We start from the raw sequence: 14,660 nt of genomic DNA, 5'->3' as shown, positions 1-14,660 counted from the left end.
AGCATCGATGTGTGGACCTGATGGCACGCAGCCTCTGGAGCTATGATGACGATGTGAGGCACATAAAATAACGTATGAGTCTATGCACTTCTTGTTGCACAATTAGCCAGGCTCGCCTGGTCCTGTGCTGAGTCAGATCTTGCCCCTGCCCTAAGAAAACCTTCCCCTAGATAATTCTACATCCGAACCAGCACAGCAGTGGAAGGCTGGGGGAGTAAAGATTATGGAGCTAAAACATGGTAAGAAGTTAAACCCGGGGAATAAAAATGTATCTAAGAGAGTAACTTATTAGTAAGGAAACCGATTTTCTGGTGGAATAGGTTGATTATGTCTCAAAGCGACCTCAAAAACCTCATGCCCCCCCCCTGCCAAAAAGTTGGTGTAAATGTAAACTCACTTGAATAGGCGCATAACCAAGTAAATGCTGATAAGTTCAACCTTCTTTTGTCTGTGTGTGGGTTTTTGTTCTTTTTTTTTTCAAATAAGGTAGATGTTACAGATTTATTTTGTCTTTTTAGGGCCATACCCATGGCGTATGGAAGTTCCCCAGGCTAGGGATCAAATTGGAACCACAGCTGCCAGCCTACGCCACAGCCACAGCCACATAGGATCTGAGCCACATATGCAACCTACACCACACCTCACAGCAACGCTAGCTCCTTAACCCACTGAGCAAGGCCAGGGATCGAACACGAGTCCTCATGGATACTAGTCAGGTTCCTTTCCGCTGAGCCACAACAAGAACCCCTCAACCTTCTTTTGGAGGAAAGGATTATTGTCCAAAGTCTGCCTCACTATTTCTTGGTAACTTATATTTAATCTTTGAAAATTCCTGAACTTAGTTGATCCAAGAGGAAAAAACCCCAAATGAGAGCTATGCTAAGCTTACAGCCTTCTGGCATGAAGGTGGGGTAGGGGTAAATATTAAAAGCAGGAGGGAGAGGAAGGAAGGATAAAGAAAGATTGAGAATGAACAATATTCTTATTCTTATTTTGTGGGTTAAGAATCCAACTTGGCTCCACGTATCTTTAAATTCTTTTTCTATTCAAACCAAAGCTTTAGGGCATTTTGACCCTATGAACACTAGGGTGAAATATAAAAGAATGAAAAATTCTGAGTTCCCATGATGGCTCAGAGGGTGAAGAGCCCAACACAGTATCTGTGAGGGTGCAGGTTCGATTCTTAGCCTCACTCAGTGGGTTAAGGATCCCGCATTGCAGAGCTGCGATGTGGGTCGCAGACATGGTTCAGATCCAGCGTGGCTGTGGCCAGCAGCTGCAGTTCCTATTTGACCCCTAGCCTGGGAACTTCCATATGCCACAGGTGTGGCTGGAAAAAAAAAAAGAATGGAAAATTCAAGGCTCATAAGGATTTGCTGAAGCATTTTAAAGCCAGCCAAGGGGTGATTCATGCCGAGACGCAAGGCAAGGCTGCTACTCCTGGCAAGAGGGGCATCAAGTGAGGGCAAAACAACTTCCTGCTTCGGTGGGGCTGCAGAATGACCAACAATTTGATGTGTACCACCTGGGCTTGGTACAGGGACAGTTTTAATGAGAGACAATTTCACAATAAAGGATACCCCTAAATAAGTTTCTCTACTCACTTTCCAAAGAAGCCTCCAAAAGTACGCTCTCCAAATCTCCCTAAACATGTCCTTTATCACGGAAGCAACTTAAATGTCCGTCGACAGAGGATAAAGAAGATGTGGGAGATATATACAGTAGAATACTATTCAGCCATAAAAAAGAGTGGCAAAGGAGTTCCCATTGTGGCGAAGCAGTTAAAGAACCAGACTAGCATCTATGAGGACATGGGTTCGATCCCTGGCCTCACTCAGTGGGTTAAGGATCTGGTGTTGCCATGAGCCGTGGTGTAGGTCGCAGACTTGGATCGGATCCTGCATGGCTGTGGCTGTGATGTAGGCCGGCGGCTGCAGCTCTGATTCGACCCCTAGCCTGGGAACCTCCATATGCTGCAGGTGTGGCCCTAAAAAGACCAGACCCCCCCCCCCAGAAAAAAGTGAAATAATGCCATTTGCAGCCACATGAATGAACACCTAGGGATGATCACACTAAGTGAAGTATGTCAGAGAAAGACAAATATCATGGTATCACTTCCATATGGCATCTAACTTTTAAAACGATACAAATGAACTTACTTACAAAACAGAAACCGACACACAGATTTCAAAATCAAATTTAAGATTACCAAAGGGAAAACGTGGAGGGAAGAGATAAATCAGGAGCTTGGGATTAACATATACACATTACTACATATAAAATAGACAACCAGCAAGGACCTACTATATAGCACAAGGAACTCTACCCAATACTTTGTAATAATCTACATGGGACAAGAATCTGCAGAAGAATGGATATATGTATAACTGGCTCACTTTGCTGAACACCTAAAACTAACACAACACTGTAAATCAACTATACGCCAATACAATTTTTTCCAACACAATTTTTTTAAAAAATAAAATGAAAACCAAAAAGTGAAAAGCAAAACAAAAGTCCTTTAAATTCCGCAGGCTCAATAAAAGATACGTTAAAGTGGAAATGGTACACATAGGTCAGGTGGCCCTTCTCACAGACTCCCCAGGGTCATTTGTTAGAAAAATCACGTAGCGAATCTCAGGCAGGATTATAACCCAATCCTCTTCCATAACGGGAGACAATGTTTTGAAACAGCAACAAAGAAAACCCGAAAAGATCATTCATTTGTGAATGAATAAATATGTCACATATGTGAAAAATCATTAAATCCACAGATTTTTCCGTTGTGTTGGGGCAATTCCTGAATTTGTGATGCCCACCGCTTGCCAGAGACATCTTTCTAGTGCTTTATATCCGACATCGGCGTGCACCTCATTCAGGGGCTCATGGGAAGAGGAAAGATGAGGAATAACAGGGGATTCTACACTGGTACCCTGTTAACCCACTGCATTCGTTTTCTGTGGCTGTTTAACAAATTACCAGAAACTAAGCAGCTTGTGACAACCACCACTTATAACCTCACAGCTCTGGGAGTCAGAGGTCTGGGTGGATTCATCCGGGTTCTCTGCTCTGGGTCTCATGAGACCAAAATCAAGGTGTGGGCAAGGCAGGGGCTCTAGAGAACCTGCGTCAAACCAAAGTTCATTTCGGTTGTTGATAAAAGGCATTCCCTTGAAGTCGTAGGACTCAGGTTCCCACTTCCTTTCTGGCTGGGGTACTTACTCCTCAACTCCTGGAGGCCACCTGCATTGATCAAGCGGTCCCCTCCATCTTCAAGGCTAGAAATGATGTTTGAATCTTCCTCATGTCCTGAATCTCGCTGATATTCCTTTCTGCCCACCTCTAGTCCATCACCCGCTGGATAAAGTTTTCTGCTTTTAAGGGCTAATGTCCACTCTGATAACCTACCTTTTTAAGATCAACTGTGTCTTATAATTCAACCACAGGGGTGATATCCAAATATACTTACAAGTCCTGGAGATGCAGACCTGGAATCCTGGCGGCCATTCCTAGCTACCTGCCCACCACGTCTATCAATGCACATGGTGACATACACTGTCCCCTTGTGGAGACTATTCACTAGTACCACAACATGGACTATGTCTACCGTTAGGTAAATGACAGCATTCCAAATGCCCCATAAAGGAAGCCTTTGAAGGATAGTCAATCAGCCATAGTCCTCAAGACCCAACTGCCAATACGTGGTATCCAGACCTCCACGGGAAGGCAGACTGATCTACAAAAGAGAGGACCAACCTAGACATAAGGGCCTATTCTTTTTAAAGTCATATGAACTCTATACACGCTGAACTGCCTCAGCTTTTATGTACTAACGTGGGCTCAAAAAATGATCTTGAGATTTGAGGGCTAATCAGCTCATTAATTTTCACAACATATATATAAATGAGTTACCGGAACAAAATAATGTGAGCTCCCAAAGTTGTGTGATTTTTCCCCAGTTTTTAACATATGTGGATGCAGCAGATCATATTTTCTAGAGACAACCACAACATCTCCCATCATACATGCTTTTCTGTCAGTTTTTGCTTCATGTAGCTTGGAGCTCTGTTGTTAGGTGCATATATGTGTTTATAGCTGTTATGTCTTCTTGATGGCTTGATACTTATCAGTATAAAATGTGCTTCTTTAGCTACGATTTTATCTTAAAGTCTATTTTGTCTCATATGAGAATAGTTGATCCAGCTCCCTTTTGGTTTTACTGTTTGCATGGTTTCTCCATCCTTTAACTTTCAATCTATGTGTGACTTTGAATCTAAAGTGTGCATTTTTGTGTTGTAATTGGAAAGTTTAACCCATTTACATTTAATGTGATTATTGATAAGATTACACCTGTCATTTTGCTATTTATTTTCCACGTCTCCTGTATTTTTTGTTCCTTTATTCCTCCGCCACTGCCTTCTTCTGTGTTAAAAGATATTTTCTAGTTTATCATTTCACTCCTTTGTCACTTATTTTACTATACTTTGAGTTATTTTCATAGTGTTTGCCCTTGCAAAGACAATTATCATCTTAAAACAATCTAGTTCAAATTAGTATCAACTGGGAGTTCCCATCATGGCTCAGGGGAAACGAATCTGACGATTATCCATAAGGATGCAGGTTCAATCCCTGGCCTCACTCAGTGGGTCGAGGATCCAGCATTGCCGTGAGCTGTGGTGTAGGTCACAGCAGATGCAGCTGGGATCCTGCGTTGCCATGGCTGTGATGTGGGCCAGCGGCTACAGCCTCAATTTGACCCCTAGCCTGGGAACTTCCATATGCTGTGGGTGTGGCTCTAAAAAGACCAAAAAAATAAATATCAACTTAATTACATTAGTATACAAAAAGTGCTCCAGTTTATCTCCATTCTCATCCTTTGTCCTCATATCATCATATAAATTACAGATTTATATGTTGCCTGCCCATCAACACAGAATTATAATTACTGCTTTATGCAACTGTCTTTTTTAAAAAATAGGGTAAAAAAGAGTTACAAACAAAAAATATGTTGTCTTTTATATATTCACCAAACAGTTACATTTACTGGTGCTGTTTCTTCATGTGAATTTGAGTAACTTACTAGTGTTTTTTCATTTCAGGCTGAAGGAATATCTTTAATGTATCTTGTTTGGTAGGTCTGGTACTGAAAAATTATCTCAGTTTTCCCATGACTATGTTGGTATGCTTGCTGGTGTCTCACAGGTCTCTTAGGCTCTGTTCATTTTTCTATTTTGTGTACGTGTGTGTTTTGTTTTGGGTTTTTGTTTTATTGTTGTTTTCTTGTTTTTGCTTCTCAGACTGAATAATCTCAATTGGCCTATTTTCAAATCCACTGATTCTTTCTTCTGCCTGCCCAAATCTACTGTGGAGCACCTCTACTGAATTTGTATTTCCATTACTGTCCTTTTCAACTTGAGAATTTCTATTTCATTCTTTTTTTGAAATAATTTCTCTCTTTATTGATGCTTTTTCTTTAATTGGCAAGGCACTGTTCTCATGCGTTCCCTTAGTTCTTTAGATATGGCTCCCTTCAGTTCGTTGAATATATTTAAAATAGCTTATTTCAAGTGTTTGTCTAATAACTGCAACATCTGGGCTTCCTCAGAGACGGTTTCTATTGACTACATTTTTTTTTCCTGTGGATGGGCCATACTTTTCATTTCACTTTACACGCCTCAACTTTTTTTTTGAAAACTGGACATTTTAAGTAATACAATGTGACAACCCCAGAAACCAAATTCTCCCCTTCCCTAAAATTTGTCATGTAATGACTTTTGTGAAAAAAAATTCTGTCCAGTCTGTATTCTTTGTCACATGTTGCTATTAAAGTCTCTGCTCTGTTAGCTTAGTGTTCAGCTAATGATTGGACAGAAATTTTCTTAAATACCTAAAACCAGTGCCTCCTCATCTTTGTTGAGGGGCTCTGTGTGCATGTCAGGCATGCCTTCAACACTCGGCCGGACAGTTTACAACTCTACGTTAGCCTTAATTTCCTGTTTGCACAGTGACTTAAGGTTAGACAGACATAAGCTTTAGAGTCTCCTCAGGTTTTTCCTGAGCATGTACACAGCCCTACAGATGTGTATGTCCTCCCAGGCTTCCAAGAATATATCAGAGTTTTTCCAAGTCCCCTGTGGACATCTCATTTCCCAGTTCCTCCATTTAACCTTTTTGGTTTGCCTATTATTTGCCCCAAATGTTATCTATCACCTTAAGTAGCCACAAAGTTCAATAACCTCCTCTGATTGTTTTTTTTTTTTAAATGAGTGCTCTAAAGAAAAGGCTTTGCATACCAAGCAAGCTCCAAGTCAAGTCAAGTCAAATAAAGACAACCTTTAGAATGGTCTTCTAGACAACTGCCACACAGATGAAATAATGATGATTCTCTGGGAATGTGGTTTTCTAGGTGCTCCAACTCCATTCTACCCCTTCTGGTGGCTGCGGGATGCTACTTTTCACTCAGATTATCATCTACCGGTTTTCAGGGATACCATGGAGCCGAACAGAAGGGAGTAGGAACATGGAACATTTCAATGCCACCAAGTTCACTGTTCTTATTGCTATTCAGCCACTGTTCTTGAATAAATTCTCCCTGTATTGCCGCAAGCCTTTAGTTGACTGCCAGAGTTCTGAAAAAGTTGATTCTGAGAATGGTTGCCAGTGTTTGCCTTGCTTTTCTGGAGGAGTACATTTTCAGAGGTCGTTTCGCTGCCATTTTCAGTGACATCTTCTCTACACGCTCTCCTGCACCGTGACACTGACAATGCCCCCCACGAAAAGATGGAATCTGTATCTCCATTCCTTTGAATCTGGGCAGGCCCCGTGACTGCTTGGACCAATAGAATCAGTGGAAGGAACGCTAATCCAGTTCCATTTGCAGGCCTTAAATGGCTTGAATGCTCCTGGTTAGAAGTCAGCCACCCTGTAAGAAGACCACCTAGCCTGAGACCACCATGCGGTGAGAATCTCAAGTTACATGCAGGGGCCTCGAAGAACCATGTAACACACAGAGAGTAAGAGGCCGAAAAACCACTAAGATACTAGACATGAGTTTAAAAAAAAATCCTTCTTGGAAGCCATTCTTCCAATCCCAGCTATTCCAGGTCATACCAACTGAGCCAGAGACCTTCCCAAATTCCTGTGCCACAATATGACAAGCAAAATAAAATGGCTGTGTTAAGCCACTCCCTTTTGAGGTCGTTTGATTTGTGGCAACATAACCAAAATGGTGGGTCACTAAATCCACACACAGGCAATTCTGTTGGGACGGAAACCATCGTCTCTGAGGTGGCCACTGCTGCTATTCCAACACTGCAGGCGGCTGCTGCCATCGTGAAGCCTTTGACATTGATTTCTTCCTCCCCTTCAGTGGATTTATAGCAGGAGTGCCACTGTAATTTTTCCTAGATGTTCCCTTCCTTTTCCTCCATAACTCTAATGTCTTCCTCATCATAAGGTGTTTGGGGAGAGAGTCCATTTCAGTTTGGAAGCCATGAAAAGGCTTATACATCTCTTGAAAATAAAGCTCCCTGCCTCCCCCACTTTTCCTCACCCTCTACGTTTCCTGGGTTACACCATCATCTCGTCTACCAGTCACAGCAACACCAGGCAACAGTTTTTCTCCTTGCTCCTTCTCTGTTCACTGTTTCATGCTTCCCCACACCTGCATTAAAAAGACTCTGTGGGGACAATGTGAGTGAGGCCCTGTATGTCCCCGGGAAGATTTCTGTGTTCAGAAAAGACCAGTTACTGTTACCTTTACATTTTTTCATTAATATTCAAATTGGCAAAGTAACATTTAACAACTGAGCTTTCCCTTATGTGTTCAAGATCAATCTGAAAATTCCATTATCCTATTTATAAACTTGGTATGTTTTAAGTCACTGACTAGTAAATCTTTGATTAATAGTCAATTCAGGCTGAACAGACTTGAGCTCCTTAAACAATCAGACCTGTTTACAATCAGTTAATTCACTTACAAAACTCAGATTATATTCATGAATCTATTATATTCAAATTTCTCTTTGAAATGTTTCAAAGGCATGACCTAAAAGAAAAAGCTTCTTTTCATTCAGCCAGTCAGTAAATTTTTGAACACCTTCTATATGCCAAGCACTTTTAAGGTGTTCTGGATATAGTGGGAAGCAAAACAAAATTATCACCTTTATGGAGAGAATATTTTAGGAGTAAAACTAGTAATTTTTAAATATATAATATAATGCCAGGTAGTGATAAGTGTACTATACATGATAAGATAAGGAAATGCAGTCATTTTTTTAAATTAGCTTGGTCAGGAAAAGCCTTTCAAAAGAGCTAACAGCTGAGAATAGCCCTATATGAAGTATTTCCATAAAGAACCTATCCTAGAAAGTCTAAAATTTCAATTTAAAAATATAATGAATCTCGAGTTCTCTTAAACCTTCAATACTGTTTACTTAGGAAAGTTATCTTACACCTTTCGACTATGAATCAAAAGGCTACCATTAATGACAGAATTATACATTTGAAATTGGAATCACAATCTAGGTCTGCCACATGCTCTAAAAGCTACACTCTCTTCAATACTGCAAATACATTAAATACCAAATAGAGAGAGATTATGAGTACTAGGCATTAGTATTAAAACAGACTTATTACTAGTTCCAACTCTTTACTCGTTTCTATGCCTTTTGCCAAGTGACTTTGCAACTTCTCACATCAAGAGACAGAATAGATTTTCCCTCCCTTTGATCTGCAGTCCTGGCACAAGCCTTGCTTGGGACAAGGGAATGTTAACAACCATGAGACAAGTAGAGGCTTGGAAAAGCACTTGTTCTCCTATATCTCGCCCACTGTCATGAGACGGTACCTGCACTATGGACCTAGGAAGGGACCTGTGGACGAAGGCTGTGCTGTTACTAATATGCTGTGGTTGTTACGCAGCATTGTATGAGTCATAGATAACGGATACAATCCCTGTGTGTTTTCTTTATATGTTTCCTGGTTTGGAAATACTCTCACCAACAACGACAATTCACTTACATTCCAAGTGAATTGAAACTACTTTCCTATATTCCTAACCAGGGTTAGGTTCACCTGCAGAAGCAGCTAAAAAAGTACAAATACATGTATCCCTCATGTAAAAGTCTAGAGAAAGACAGGCTGCTACAGTAGTTCTGTGGTGTCAGGGACCCAAGCTCCCGCTATCTTGTTGCTCTGCCATGGGTCACCTCACTGTAAAAAGATGACTGGCCCACAGTCAGCTACCCTGTCTGTATTCCAGCCACAGGAAGGAAAAAAGAAAATAATATATATAGGTCCCCTCTCCAGCAAAGAGAGCTACTGGTGTCGCATTTTACTTCCTCTTACATGTATTCATCTGGTCAAACCCAACTACAAAGAAGGCTGGGAAATGCCTTGTAATCTCGCTCCTGGACATCCCCTGTGCCTAACTAAAAAGCCGCGATGCTAGTCACTTATAAAAGGAGGGGAGAGAATATTTAAGGAAAACAAAGTGTCTCAACGTCACAAACACAACAGTTAAACCTACTGAGATTACCAATTAGCCCAACTCGGTTACCATCTCAGGGGACAGGCAAGGTAGCCGGGACACAGGATCCAAGCTTTAGGATAACTGTCCTGGGTGAGACCCCAACAGATGCCTTTAGCCCTTTTTAGACTTGCTTTGAAACATGCAACTCCCCGTCAATACCACTTTGAGAGAGATGTGGCCCTGCCGATGTCAGCTTTCACCCTCAAGTCCTTCACCTGCTTGACTTCCCTAGATGTCGACACTGAACCCCAGTTATTTTGGGGGCTAACTTCCTTCAGTTAATCTCTGTGCAGCCTGATGGAATTCTGAACTCTTGTCACATGTTCCCTCGTTAGAAGGGTCAAAACCGGATCAGTCATGTTTTTCAGCCTCTCAGTCGGAACCCTCAAGTCATTCCAGTATCTGTATGTGAAAGGATTTACACAGGCAACTCTAGTTTCCCAGGTTTCTGACAGCCCCCTTTGGATGGATCCAAAGGAAACAACCAGTTCCTTCCTCCAACGCTCCTGAAGTTCCCCAAAGGTGGCCACTCGCCTCACGGGCTGGGATAGGATCACCTCGGCATCACTCCCTGGCCCGCCTCCGACCATCCCGTAACGGCTCTGCTCGGGTTTCCTCTCCGGGTGGCCCTCCTCCCGGCCACGGATCTCAACTGTACTTGATCCAAGCCTGTGACACAGCCCCGCCCATTTGTCCCCCAAACAGGATAAACTCCAGGCTACAGCTCCACCAACTTGACTGTGGGCCTGTGATAAACAGCGGAGAATGTTTGCACCAATTCCGAATGCTCCAAAGCCTGTTCTGAGACTCCTTTTTTCTAAAGCCCACAGGTCCCACCCATTCCCAGGGGTCTCTTATGGACCCCCGCCCCTTCCTCTTTAGCCACTCAGCACGACCCCAGCCACCACCACACACTGTGGAGGAGGAAAGCCGCTGTCTCCTCCGATTAGGGACTTCAGTCTCCTGCCCTCTGCCACAAATCCCTGGGCCCGCAACTCACTCCCTTAAAGCCAGCCCAAAAAAAGAGAGAGAGAGAAACACCCGTTAACCACCTACTAATCCTTCAGAGACGTAGCTGTGCTCCAAAAAGGACAGCATGTGACACTTTTAGGCATAATAAGATCTGGGCCTTGCCTCTGCATGACGAAGAGCAGCCTTAGAGTGGTATTTGCCCCGGCCCTACACAGCAGCTCCGGAGTCCCAAGGATAAATTCGGTCCTCACCCTGGAAGTTACAAGACCAAACTGCAGGGAGCTTTTAAGATAGCAGTTTCGGCCTGGCTGCCTATATTCTAAAGCACCATTCAAGTGTCAGGCAGGATGACAGTACTGCACCACGTTAACTCACTTCAATTCTACCTTCCAAATAAGAAGTGAGGGAGTTCCCGTCGTGGTGCAGTGGTTAACGAATCTGACTAGGAACCATGAGGGTGTGGGTTCGACCCCTGGCCTTGCTCGGTGGGTTGAGGATCTGGCGTTGCGTGAGCTGTGGTGTAGGTCGCAGACGCAGCTTGGGTCCTGTGTGGCTGTGGCTGTGCTGTAGGCTGGCAGCTGCAGCTCCGACTGGACCCCTAGCCTGGGAACCTCCGTATGCCACGGGTGCAGCCCTAAAAAGCAAAACAAACAAACAAACAAGAAGGGAGATGGCTTCCAAAAAAGAAAAACTAACACTCAGTGAAGGCAGGAGCCAAGCCCATAGGACCTCAGCATTTCCATGGTATCTTCTCTGAAACTGTTTGAAAGTATTCAAAAGCTATTTGGGAGGACAGGAGTCTTTAGATCTCAATACAACGGGCTAAGACTAGTCTCATTATTCGCTCGTCAATAAAAATATTTAGGTCAGGCCAAGTAAAGGCCAAGTATTCAAGGTCATTCAAAGTTCACGTTCTTACTGAACAGAATGCATAGAACCAAAGCAACATTTCAGTCTGGAGCTCTCCTAGGCAAAAGCTACTGTCAGTGGAAAAGGATACTTTCACATGTCCCACCCACCTGGGACAACCACAGATCTCCGTTTGTCCAGAACAGTCTCAGCGTATGCCTGTCGGGCAGGCACAAATATTAATAACCACCCCTATCATTCTTAAAAGGGTCCTGATTTGGTTGCGGTCACCTCGCATCAAACCATTGCCCCAAACCAGAGCCCTGGACAAATCTAAAAGTAAGATGCAAACTGGTAAGGACAAAAAATGGCCTTGCCATTTCAGTAAACAAAGGATACTACAGCCATCAAGCTCCTGGCCACCCCCGATGGTGCACCCTGAGGGGATTCAGGATGAAGGGAAACAGGATACTGGCCCTATACAGTTAAGGTACACAGCAAAGGGATAATTTCGATAAGCCCAGACTCTTGCATCCTCCCCCACACAGAAAAGTGCTAAATTCCTCAACTTGAGAGGTCTGGTTTTCTTTCTTTTCTTTTCTTTTTCGGGCCACACCCCCATGGCATATGGAGGTTCCCAGGCTAGGGGTCGAATGGGAGCTGTAGCCGCCAGCATATACCACAGCCACAGCAAGGCGGGATCCGAGCCACGTCTGCGACCTCCAATCCACCACAGCTCACGGCATTGCCGGATCCTAAACCAACTGAGTAAGATCAGGGATCGAACCTGCATCCTCATGGATGCCAGTCAGATTCGTTTCCACTGAGCCATGATGGGAACTCCCAGGTCTGGTTTTCTTTAATTAGTGCTACTACCTGTCATTTAATTTTATTTTACAAAAACTCCTATATTCCCTGGCTCTGCCCTCACCTCTTCAGAACAACCCCTTAGTTATCTGAGAGGCCGTATCCCAGGCTTAATTGCTCAGTGATGCCCTCCAATAAAACTTAATTCTCAATTTTTAGGTCATGCTTTTTTTTTTCCAGTGGACACTGCGAATCATGATTGTGAATGTTTTGGTAAGTAGCTCAAATGCATGGAAGAGTTCCTTGAACATTTGAGACATGAAATGGCATAATTGCTTTTGAGATTGACATAAATACACCTTTTAAAGCTTTACAGTGTGTAGACACATCCGTCAGAAAGATTCCAGAAAGATTTGCATTTGGAATTTCCTTGTGGCACAGCAGGTTAAGGATCCAGTGTTGTCACTGCAATGGCTCAGGTCACTACTGTGGCATGGGTTCAATCCCTGGCCCAGGAATGTCAACATGGTGCAGGTGGAGCCAAAAACATAAAGTGCTGTTTTTGGTTTTTTTGGGGTTTTGTCTTTTGGGGGCCACACCCAAAGCATATGGAGGTTCCCAGCTAGGGGTCTGATAAGAGCTGTAGCCGCTGGCCTACGCCACAGCAACATGGGATCCGAACCATGTCTGCAACCTACACCACAGCTCACGGCAATGCCGGATCCTTAACCCACTGAGTGAGGCAGGGATCGAACCCATGTCCTCACGGATGCTAGTCGGGTTTCTTAACTGCTGAGCCACAATGGGAACTCCTGTTTGTTTGTTCTTTTTTTTTTTTTTTAAGAACTTGCATTTGTTTATATGAGGAAAAATAGTGTCACAGTCTTTCGTTCAGAAATATAACACCTCCAATCATTTCTTCTGTTTATAGGTCAATAAATTCAATATAGGGTTCCTACAAGCAGAGAGAAGGTTTTCCTCTTTCTGAATTCTCCTCAAGGAGTTCCACTTGTAGCACAGGGGGTTAAGAATTTGACTGCAGCAGCTCGGGTCACTGCTGAGGCATGGGTTTGATCCTCAGCCCAGCACAGTGGGTTAAAGCATGCAGTGTTGCCACAGCTACAGTGTAAGATGCAGCTGTGGCTTGGATTCAACCCTGGCCCAGGAACTTTCACATGGCCATTTAAAAAAAGAGAGAGAGAGGAGTTCTCGTCGTGGTTCAGCAGAAACAAATCTGACTAGTACCATGAGAACGCAGGTTCTGGCCTCACTCAGTGGGTTAAGGATCCGGCATTGCCGTGAGCTGTGGTGTAGGTCGCAGATACTGCTCGGATCTCATACTGCTGTGGCTGTGGTGCGGGCTGGCAGCTGCAGTTCCATTCGACCCCTAGCTGGGAACCTCCATATGCTGCAGGTGCGGCCCTAAAAAAAGCCAAAAAAATAAAAATAAAAAAGAGAGAGAAAGAAAGAACATTTTCCTTTGCAAGAAACCTCCATAAATGGTAAAATAGCCTCTGCAAGTCATCTCCCATACTGGCACCTTCTGGTGCAAATGTGACAGAGCCACGAGCACACAGAAACCACTGCGTCGTCCAAGAGGGAAAAGAAAAGACCTGGAAACGACAAACACGACGTCAGGGATACCCCTAGCAGGAAACAAATCACCAGCGGAGCGAGACTGATAAAGGCCAAGGGGAGAGGCGGACTGTGGAGACGGGCAAATCGCACACAGGGAAAAACTGTACACAGCGAGAGAGGACCCTTACATGATGGGAGCTGCAGAACCTCAGCATCCAACAGACACGTGGCGCCCATTCGCCTGCCAAAACGTTTTCAATGCTATCACGGAAGCCAGTTGAAAAAGGCCCAAATTTTATGTTAACATTTATTTCGATCCCTACATTCATGCATCTAATAAATATTAAGTGCTACTACATGCTAATTAATAATCACCCTTCTAGGCCCCAGGGATACAGCAGGGAACTAAAGGGCAAAGCCCCTGCTCTTGGGGAACACACATTCTCTAATAAGGGGAAGAGGGTTGGGGAGCCAGTAAACAAGAAAATGGGTAATATTTCAGATGATGTCACTAGGGTGAAAATAAAGCAGAAAAGAAATTGGGGTACTATGTCGTTATTTTATACAGGGCAGTCCAGGGAAGGCCTGGGGGTAAAGTCAATTTTAAATCTGTCATAAAGTGTTTACACCTTCAGATTGGAAGCTGTGACTTCCTGCTTCTTCTCCGGACCGCCCAACACAGTCACATACCAGGGCATCTGCGTGTATTGGTCTATTTACGGAGCCATGGGAGAGAAGACACCTGTTAGGTACCTGCTGGGCAGCAAGCTCTTTACAACCTGTACCTGTCATCTCATTTAATCCTCCTGTCACCCTCTGAGGAACTACTGACCTCACCGTATAAATGGGGACACGGACCTTCACTGAATGCAAAGGACCAATCCAAGGCCGTAGAGTGGCTATGTGTCAGAGGCAGGATTTG

The 14,660-nt window shown here is 43.7% G+C and overlaps 1 protein-coding gene across 9 annotated transcripts in view; it reads right to left on the bottom strand.

The window, feature by feature from the left end:
• Nucleotides 1-14,660, bottom strand: part of SYTL5 (synaptotagmin like 5) — a 267,832-nt gene that overhangs the window by 229,670 nt on the left and 23,502 nt on the right. The gene's annotated exons all lie outside the window — the stretch shown is intronic.

Source organism: Sus scrofa, chromosome X, assembly GCF_000003025.6.
Source record: "Sus scrofa isolate TJ Tabasco breed Duroc chromosome X, Sscrofa11.1, whole genome shotgun sequence".
NCBI lineage: Eukaryota > Metazoa > Chordata > Mammalia > Artiodactyla > Suidae > Sus > Sus scrofa.
Note: the sequence above shows the minus strand (reverse complement) of the source record. Positions and strands in the feature narration are given on the sequence as shown.